The sequence below is a fragment of the Salmo salar genome, chromosome ssa16 (genome assembly GCF_905237065.1).
Source record: "Salmo salar chromosome ssa16, Ssal_v3.1, whole genome shotgun sequence".
Lineage (NCBI taxonomy): Eukaryota > Metazoa > Chordata > Actinopteri > Salmoniformes > Salmonidae > Salmo > Salmo salar.
The window spans coordinates 90110771-90120770 of NC_059457.1; the positions used below are offsets into that span (position 1 = coordinate 90110771).

The 10000-nt window shown below is 50.4% G+C and overlaps 1 protein-coding gene across 1 annotated transcript in view; it reads right to left on the reverse strand.

The window, feature by feature from the left end:
* LOC106574944 (protein diaphanous homolog 3) overlaps window positions 1-10000 on the reverse strand; it is a gene marked incomplete at its 3' end in the record, with an annotated part of 688081 nt that overhangs the window by 213311 nt on the left and 464770 nt on the right. The gene's annotated exons all lie outside the window — the stretch shown is intronic.

Below are 10000 nucleotides of genomic sequence, written 5' to 3' on the forward strand. Positions count from 1 at the left end.
TCTGAGTACAGATCGTAGTAACACGGTGTACTCTGAGTATAAACAGTAGTAACATAGTTGTGACCAGACGTCTGTTGGGTAAACAGAGTCACATGTTTTATGTTGGGGAAAATGGGTTTAGTATAAAATGAATATTTATATTTTGTAATATTTAATCTTTTTTGAAGTGGGTGTTTTCCATACTTCTGATTACTGAGACACACACACACACACACACACACACACACACACACACACACACACACACACACACACACACGAAGATAAATCAACAAAACTAAACTCATTGAAGTGAGGAAGCACGATGGATCCTAATCCTAGCTGGAAGGTCAGCCTCCCAGTTCACTGAGACGGTGTCATATTTTTCCTTGGGAACGATGTTACTAATATCCAGTAGCTTTGATGTCGACTTAAATCACTAATCCCTTTAATGAGGGCAGGCCTTAAACTGGCATCTACACAAAGCCAATCAGATCTGACCAATATCAGTGTGTGGGACTGTTTATGTGAGGGTAGATGTGCTGCCAATGTGTCACTGTCTCCGTCTTTGTGCATGTTATCAGCATGTGTGTGTGTGTGCGTGTGTGTATGTATATATATATGTGTGTGTATATATATACTGCTCAAAAAAATAAAGGGAACACTTAAACAACACATCCTACATCTGAATGAAAGAAATAATCTTATTAAATACTATTTTCTTTACATAGTTGAATGTGCTGACAACAAAATCACACAAAAATAATCAATGGAAATCCAATTTATCAACCCATGGAGGTCTGGATTTGGAGTCACACTCAAAATTAAAGTGGAAAACCACACTACAGGCTGATCCAACTTTGATGTAATGTCCTTAAAACAAGTCAAAATGAGGCTCAGTAGTGTGTGTGGCCTCCACGTGCCTGTATGACCTCCCTACAACGCCTGGGCATGCTCCTGATGAGGTGGTGGATGGTCTCCTGAGGGATCTCCTCCCAGATCTGGACTAAAGCATCCGCCAACTCCTGGACAGTCTGTGGTGCAACGTGGCGTTGGTGGATGGAGCGAGACATGATGTCCCAGATGTGCTCAATTGGATTCAGGTCTGGGGAACGGGCGGGCCAGTCCATAGCATCAATGCCTTCCTCTTGCAGGAACTGCTGACACACTCCAGCCACATGAGGTCTAGCATTGTCTTGCATTAGGAGGAACCCAGGGCCAACCGCACCAGCATATGGTCTCACAAGGGGTCTGAGGATCTCATCTCGGTACCTAATGGCAGTTAGGCTACCTCTGGCGAGCACATGGAGGGCTGTGCGGCCCCCCAAAGAAATGCAACCTCACACCATGACTGACCCACCGCCAAACCGGTCATGCTGGAGGATGTTGCAGGCAGCAGAACGTTCTCCACGGCGTCTCCAGACTCTGTCACGTCTGTCACATGTGCTCAGTGTGAACCTGCTTTAATCTGTGAAGAGCACAGGGCGCCAGTGGCGAATTTGCCAATCTTGGTGTTCTCTGGCAAATGCCAAACGTCCTGCACGGTGTTGGGCTGTAAGCACAACCCCCACCTGTGGACGTTGAGCCCTCATACCACCCTCATGGAGTCTGTTTCTGACCGTTTGAGCAGACACATGCACATTTGTGACCTGCTGGAGGTAATTTTGCAGGGCTCTGTCAGTGCTTCTCCTTGCACAAAGGCGGAGGTAGCGGTCCTGCTGCTGGGTTGTTGCCCTCCTACGGCCTCCTCCACGTCTCCTGATGTACTGGTCTGTCTCCTGGTAGCGCCTCCATGCTCTGGACAGTACGCTGACAGACACAGCAAACCTTCTTGCCACAGCTCGCATTGATGTGCCATCCTGGATGAGCTGCACTACCTGAGCCACTTGTGTGGGTTGTAGACTCCGTCTCATGCTACCACTAGAGTGAAAGCACCGCCAGCATTCAAAAGTGACCAAAACATCAGCCAGGAAGCATAGGAACTGAGAAGTGGTCTGTGGTCACCACCTGCAGAACCACTCCTTTATTGGGGGTGTCTTGCTAATTGCCTATAATTTCCACCTATTGTCTATTCCATTTGCGCAACAGCATGTGAAATTTATTGTCAATCAGTGTTGCTTCCTAAGTGGACAGTTTGATTTCACAGAAGTGTGATTGACTTGGAGTTACATTGTGTTGTTTAAGTGTTCCCTTTATTTTTTTGAGCAGTGTATATATGTGTGTGTATGTGTATATGTGTACATCAGACCAGAGCAGGGTGTGTGTGTGTGTGTGTGTGTGTGTGTGTGTGTGTGTGTGTGTGTGTGTGTGTGTGTGGACCAGAGCAGGTGTGTGTGTGTGTAGATCAGAGCAGGTGTGTGGGCTACAGAACGACCCATATACCGTGTCGACGTTGGCCTTTTCTAGTCTATCAGCTTCTCTATGGACTCTACCAACATTCCCTCTACAGAGTAACACTGCTGCTACGCCAGCCATTCCTCACTGGCTGAGACATGAACACTGCTGGGGACGTGTCTAGCTGAGGACGTGTCTAGCTGGGGACGTGTCTAACTGGGGACGTGTCTAACTGGGGACGTGTCTAGCTGGGGACGTGTCTAACTGGGGACGTGTCTAGCTGAGGACGTGTCTAGCTGGGGACGTGTCTAACTGGGGACGTGTCTAGCTGGGGACGTGTCTAACTGGGGACGTGTCTAACTGGGGACGTGTCTAACTGGGGACGTGTCTAACTGGGGACGTGTCTAACTGAGGACGTGTCTAACTGGGGACGTGTCTAACTGGGGACGTGTCTAGCTGGGGACGTGTCTAACTGAGGACGTGTCTAGCTGGGGACGTGTCTAGCTGGGGACGTGTCTAACTGGGGACGTGTCTAGCTGGGGACGTGTCTAGCTGAGGACGTGTCTAACTGGGGACGTGTCTAACTGGGGACGTGTCTAGCTGGGGACGTGTCTAACTGAGGACGTGTCTAGCTGGGGACGTGTCTAGCTGGGGACGTGTCTAACTGGGGACGTGTCTAGCTGGGGACGTGTCTAACTGGGGACGTGTCTAGCTGAGGACGTGTCTAGCTGGGGACGTGTCTAGCTGGGGACGTGTCTAACTGGGGACGTGTCTAACTGGGGACGTGTCTAGCTGGGGACGTGTCTAGCTGGGGACGTGTCTAACTGGGGACGTGTCTAGCTGGGGACGTGTCTAGCTGGGGACGTGTCTAGCTGGGGACGTGTCTAGCTGGGGACGTGTCTAGCTGGGGACGTGTCTAGCTGGGGACGTGTCTAGCTGGGGACGTGTCTAGCTGGGGACGTGTCTAGCTGGGGACGTGTCTAGCTGGGGACGTGTCTAACTGGGGACGTGTCTAACTGGGGACGTGTCTAACTGGGGACGTGTCTAGCTGGGGACGTGTCTAACTGGGGACACGTCTAGCTGGGGACACGTCTAGCTGGGGACACGTCTAGCTGGGGACACGTCTAGCTGGGGACACGTCTAGCTGGGGACACGTCTAGCTGGGGACACGTCTAACTGGGGACGTGTCTAACTGGGGACGTGTCTAACTGGGGACGTGTCTAGCTGGGGACACGTCTAGCTGGGGACGCGTCTAGCTGGGGACGTGTCTAACTGGGGACGTGTCTAACTGGGGACGTGTCTAACTGGGGACGTGTCTAACTGGGGACGTGTCTAGCTGGGGACGTGTCTAACTGGGGACGTGTCTAGCTGAGGACGTGTCTAGCTGGGGACGTGTCTAACTGGGGACGTGTCTAACTGGGGACGTGTCTAACTGGGGACGTGTCTAGCTGGGGACGTGTCTAGCTGGGGACGTGTCTAGCTGAGGACGTGTCTAGCTGGGGACGTGTCTAGCTGGGGACGTGTCTAGCTGGGGACGTGTCTAGCTGGGGACGTGTCTAGCTGGGGACGTGTCTAGCTGGGGACGTGTCTAGCTGGGGACGTGTCTAACTGGGGACGTGTCTAGCTGGGGACGTGTCTAGCTGGGGACGTGTCTAGCTGGGGACGTGTCTAACTGGGGACGTGTCTAGCTGGGGACGTGTCTAGCTGGGGACATGTCTAACTGGGGACGTGTCTAGCTGGGGACGTGTAACAGCTAGCTCCTTATCCAACAGAAAGGAGGAGAGGGGGGGTATTAAGAAATGGATGAATTGACACAGTGACCAAACTCCAGGTGTAAATATTAGTTTAGTTAATTCATTAATAACAAGGCCGGTGTCGACGGACATGGACCCCAAAAACAAAAGGCTAGCTAGCTAAACCTGATAGCTAGGTGACCTGTTAGCAAAGATACCGATCACTGAGGCGTAGCGTTAAACTGGTTATCGTTATGAACACGGACCGTTTTCAGCAACGAGCCGTCTGACCTGTGGTGTGACGTTAGCTATCGACCGACGTGCTGATCTGACCAATCGCAATCCATAAACCCACCGTTACCAGGGGAAGGAGGAAGTGTTTTAACCGGTCTGAATAAAAAGGTGGGCGGTAGGTTGAGTTACAGAAGCGTCTTCCTGTAAAGCTGATGGATGAAGGAAGGCGTAGATGAGACGGAGAGAGGTGTGTAAAGGGAAGTACAGCCTCTCTCTCTCTCTCTAAACAATCTGTTCCAGAAGGATCACATTTCAACACCACCATTTTTAAAATGACAGACAGCTGAATTAACCAATTGAGTTGTTTCACCCTGACAGCTGGAAGACGTTTCCCCCGCCCCCCCGCTCACGGAGAATGATTCATAATTACTGGTTTCATGAGCAGCCGTGATCACAAATCAGGACGTGACGTCGGGCCCCATTTGCATTAAATAGATGTTATTTTATATAGTCAAACGAACAGCAGCGGCGACGTCACGTCCTTCCATCCAGTCTTGACATGCTGGAGTGATGCTTCTATGTAAATGTTGTTGATCAGTAGACTAACATCCTTCTTCCTACATGGAGGGGAAACACATGGTTTGTCATCTGGAGGAACGTCGACGCCACTAATCATCAATACAACATCAATAAACCACGCAGGACAGTCTCCGATGGAATATTCATTGGTGAGAAGGTCGACGCCATCTTACATTTACACCCAGTTTATCAAAACGTTTACCATTCAAATAACATGATTCCCATTTTGTTGTTATTAATTATTACCATAATCACATGTATTGTTTGACTGAATGTGTGGATTAATGTTTATATGGCTGTCTGGGACACTGTAGCAGAACATGTTGAAATGTAATGACACTGAATATTGGACATCGGCCCCTTGACCCCTAAAAATCACTAAATAAATACATGTGAGGGAAGCCTCTCATCTCTCACTCTGTTCCTCCCTCAATCTCTCCCTCCCAAATTACAGCTCAATTGATGGCACGATTTTTTTGTCTGGTCTGGGCTCTCTCTCTCGGGCTGCCCTCTTCCTCCCTCTCCATCTCTCTGGTCCGGGCTGCCCTCTTCCTCCCTCTCCATCTCTCTGGTCCGGGCTGCCCTCTTCCTCCCTCTCCATCTCTCTGGTCCGGGCTGCCCTCTTCCTCCCTCTCCATCTCTCTGGTACGGGCTGCCCTCTTCCTCCCTCTCCATCTCTCTGGTCCGGGCTGCCCTCTTCCTCCCTCTCCATCTCTCTGGTCCGGGCTGCCCTCTTCCTCCCTCTCCATCTCTCTGGTCCGGGCTGCCCTCTTCCTCCCTCTCCATCTCTCTGGTACGGGCTGCCCTCTTCCTCCCTCTCCATCTCTCTGGTCCGGGCTGCCCTCTTCCTCCCTCTCCATCTCTCTGGTCCGGGCTGCCCTCTTCCTCCCTCTCCATCTCTCTGGTCCGGGCTGCCCTCTTCCTCCCTCTCCATCTCTCTGGTCCGGGCTGCCCTCTTCCTCCCTCTCCATCTCTCTGGTACGGGCTGCCCTCTTCCTCCCTCTCCATCTCTCTGGTCCGGGCTGCCCTCTTCCTCCCTCTCCATCTCTCTGGTACGGGCTGCCCTCTTCCTCCCTCTCCATCTCTCTGGTACGGGCTGCCCTCTTCCTCCCTCTCCATCTCTCTGGTCCGGGCTGCCCTCTTCCTCCCTCTCCATCTCTCTGGTACGGGCTGCCCTCTTCCTCCCTCTCCATCTCTCTGGTACGGGCTATGCTCCCTCTCCATCCCTTCCTCCCTCTTGACTGGCTGGGTAAACTCTGCTACTTAATAGGTGCTGCTCTCAAATTGACCAGCATGAGGAGTGACACACACACACACACACACACACACACACACACACACACACACACACACACACACACGCACACACACGCACACACGCACACACACACACACACGCACACACACGCACACACACACACACACACACAGCCAACAAGCGAGAGTCAAGAGAGTCAAGAGCCACTGTATTGTCTGCTGTCCTCTCTTCCTACTGCCTTCTGCTCCCATTATCTCTCCTCTCCTTTCCTCTTGTCATTCTATCCACTGCTTTTTCCTCCTCCCTTCCTCCATTGTCTCATATCTTTTTCTTTCCTTGTCATATGCTTTCTCTCCTCCTCCTCTCTCCTCTCCTAGTCTAGTTCCTCCTCCTCTCTCCTCTCCTAGTCTAGTTCCTCTCCTCCTCCTCTCTCCTCTCCTAGTCTAGTTCCTCCTCCTCTCTCCTCTCCTAGTCTAGTTCCTCTCCTCCTCCTCTCTCCTCTCCTAGTCTAGTTCCTCCTCCTCTCTCCTCTCCTAGTCTAGTTTCTCTCCTCCTCCTCTCTCCTCTCCTAGTCTAGTTTCTCTCCTCCTCCTCTCTCCTCTCCTAGTCTAGTTTCTCTCCTCCTCCTCTCTCCTCTCCTAGTCTAGTTTCTCTCCTCCTCCTCTCTCCTCTCCTAGTCTCGTTTCTCTCCTCCTCCTCTCTCCTCTCCTAGTCTAGTTTCTCTCCTCCTCCTCTCTCCTCTCCTAGTCTAGTTTCTCTCCTCCTCGTCTCTCCTCTCCTAGTCTAGTTTCTCTCCTCCTCCTCTCTCCTCTCCTAGTCTAGTTTCTCTCCTCCTCCTCTCTCCTCTCCTAGTCTAGTTTCTCTCCTCCTCCTCTCTCCTCTCCTAGTCTAGTTTCTCTCCTCCTCCTCTCTCCTCTCCTAGTCTAGTTTCTCTCCTCCTCCTCTCTCCTCTCCTAGTCTAGTTTCTCTCCTCCTCCTCTCTCCTCTCCTAGTCTAGTTTCTCTCCTCTTCCTCTCTCCTCTCCTAGTCTAGTTCCTCCTCCTCTCCTAGTCTAGTTCCTCTCCTCCTCCTCTCTCCTCTCCTAGTCTAGTTCCTCCTCCTCTCTCCTCTCCTAGTCTAGTTCCTCCTCCTCTCTCCTCTCCTAGTCTAGTTTCTCTCCTCCTCCTCTCTCCTCTCCTAGTCTAGTTTCTCTCCTCCTCCTCTCTCCTCTACTAGTCTAGTTTCTCTCCTCCTCCTCTCTCCTCTCCTAGTCTAGTTTCTCTCCTCCTCCTCTCTCCTCTCCTAGTCTAGTTTCTCTCCTCCTCTCTCCTCTCCTAGTCTAGTTTCTCTCCTCCTCCTCTCTCCTCTCCTAGTCTAGTTTCTCTCCTCTTCCTCTCTCCTCTCCTAGTCTAGTTCCTCCTCCTCTCTCCTCTCCTAGTCTAGTTCCTCTCCTCCTCCTCTCTCCTCTCCTAGTCTAGTTCCTCCTCCTCTCTCCTCTCCTAGTCTAGTTCCTCCTCCTCTCTCCTCTCCTAGTCTAGTTTCTCTCCTCCTCCTCTCTCCTCTCCTAGTCTAGTTTCTCTCCTCCTCCTCTCTCCTCTCCTAGTCTAGTTCCTCCTCCTCTCCTCTCCTAGTCTAGTTCCTCTCCTCCTCCTCTCTCCTCTCCTAGTCTAGTTTCTCTCCTCCTCGTCTCTCCTCTCCTAGTCTAGTTTCTCTCCTCCTCCTCTCTCCTCTCCTAGTCTAGTTTCTCTCCTCCTCCTCTCTCCTCTCCTAGTCTAGTTTCTCTCCTCCTCCTCTCCTCTCCTAGTCTAGTTTCTCTCCTCCTCCTCTCTCCTCTCCTAGTCTAGTTTCTCTCCTCCTCCTCTCTCCTCTCCTAGTCTAGTTTCTCTCCTCCTCTCTCCTCTCCTAGTCTAGTTTCTCGCCTCCTCCTCTCTCCTCTCCTAGTCTAGTTTCTCTCCTCCTCCTCTCTCCTCTCCTAGTCTAGTTTCTCTCCTCCTCCTCTCTCCTCTCCTAGCCTAGTCCCTCTGTGGTGCTGACTGCAGCTCTAAGCAGGTGAAATTTGTGTTTTAATTGAATCATGAAACCTGACAGAATATCACAGCTTCACTTGATGGGGACACACACTGAAACAGAGGAACAACACACACACACAGACAGAGGAACAACACACACTGAGACGGAGGAACACACACACACAAACACGTTGAGACGTAGGAACATCACACACACATTGGAGCGGAGAAACAACCAACAGATGCTGGGAGGAAATTAAGTTATCAACTCACACACACACACACACACACACACACACACACACACACACACACACACACACACACACACGGTTGCCTTATTTTGAGAAGTGAGAAGTGGGGTCTAAAAGTTCCTGCTGTATAAGGGCTGAGGAATTAGAGTATGATATCTAAGGAGATGGAGAAAACACCTGTCTCAGGATTACATCTTCAAACTAAGGGCAAACATGGCATCCGTCACAGGAGATGCGTTCATCGATGATCTATACGGGTAAGATAGTCTAGCTAGCTACATTTTCAGATATGACACGTTCTTAATTATGACCAGGATGGGTTGATAATATGACCAGGATGGGATGATAATATGGGTTGATAATATGACCAGGATGGGATGATATGACTAGGATGGGTGGATAAAATGACCAGGATGGGTTGTTGATGTGACCAGGATGGGTTGATAATATGACCAGGATGGGTTGTTGATGTGACCAGGATGGGTTGTTGATGTGACCAGGATGGGTTGATAATATGACCAGGATGGGTTGATAATATGACCAGGATGGGTTGTTGATGTGACCAGGATGGGTTGATAATATGACCAGGATGGGTTGATAATATGAACAGGATGGGTTGTTGATGTGACCAGGATGGGATGATAATATGACCAGGATGGGATGATACTATGACCAGGATGGGATGATACTATGACCAGGATGGGTTGTTGATGTGACCAGGATGGGATGATACTATGACCAGGATGGGTTGTTGATGTGACCAGGATGGGATGATACTATGACCAGGATGGGTTGTTGATGTGACCAGGATGGGTGGATAATATGACCAGGATGGGTTGTTGATGTGACCAGGATGGGTTGTTGATGTGACCAGGATGGGTTGATAATATGACCAGGATGGGATGATACTATGACCAGGATGGGTTGTTGATGTGACCAGGATGGGATGATAATATGACCAGGATGGGTTGTTGATGTGACCAGGATGGGTTGTTGATGTGACCAGGATGTGTTGTTGTGACCAGGATGGGATGATAATATGACCAGGATGGGTTGTTGATGTGACCAGGATGGGTTGTTGATGTGACCAGGATGGGTTGTTGATGTGACCAGGATGGGATGATAATATGACCAGGATGGGTTGTTGTGACCAGGATGGGTTGTTGATGTGACCAGGATGGGTTGTTGATATGACCAGGATGGGTTGATAATATGACCAGGATGGGTTGTTGATGTGACCAGGATGGGTTGTTGATGTGACCAGGATGGGTTGATAATATGACCAGGATGGGTTGTTGATGTGACCAGGATGGGTTGTTGATGTGACCAGGATGGGTTGTTGATGTGACCAGGATGGGATGATAATATGACCAGGATGGGTTGTTGATGTGACCAGGATGGGATGATAATATGACCAGGATGGGTTGTTGATGTGACCAGGATGGGTTGTTGATGTGACCAGGATGTGTTGATATGTGACCAGGATGGGATGATAATGTGACCAGGATGGGTTGTTGATGTGACCAGGATGGGTTGTTGATGTGACCAGGATGGGATGATAATATGACCAGGATGGGTTGTTGATGTGACCAGGATGGGATGATAATATGACCAGGATGGGTTGTTGATGTGACCAGGATG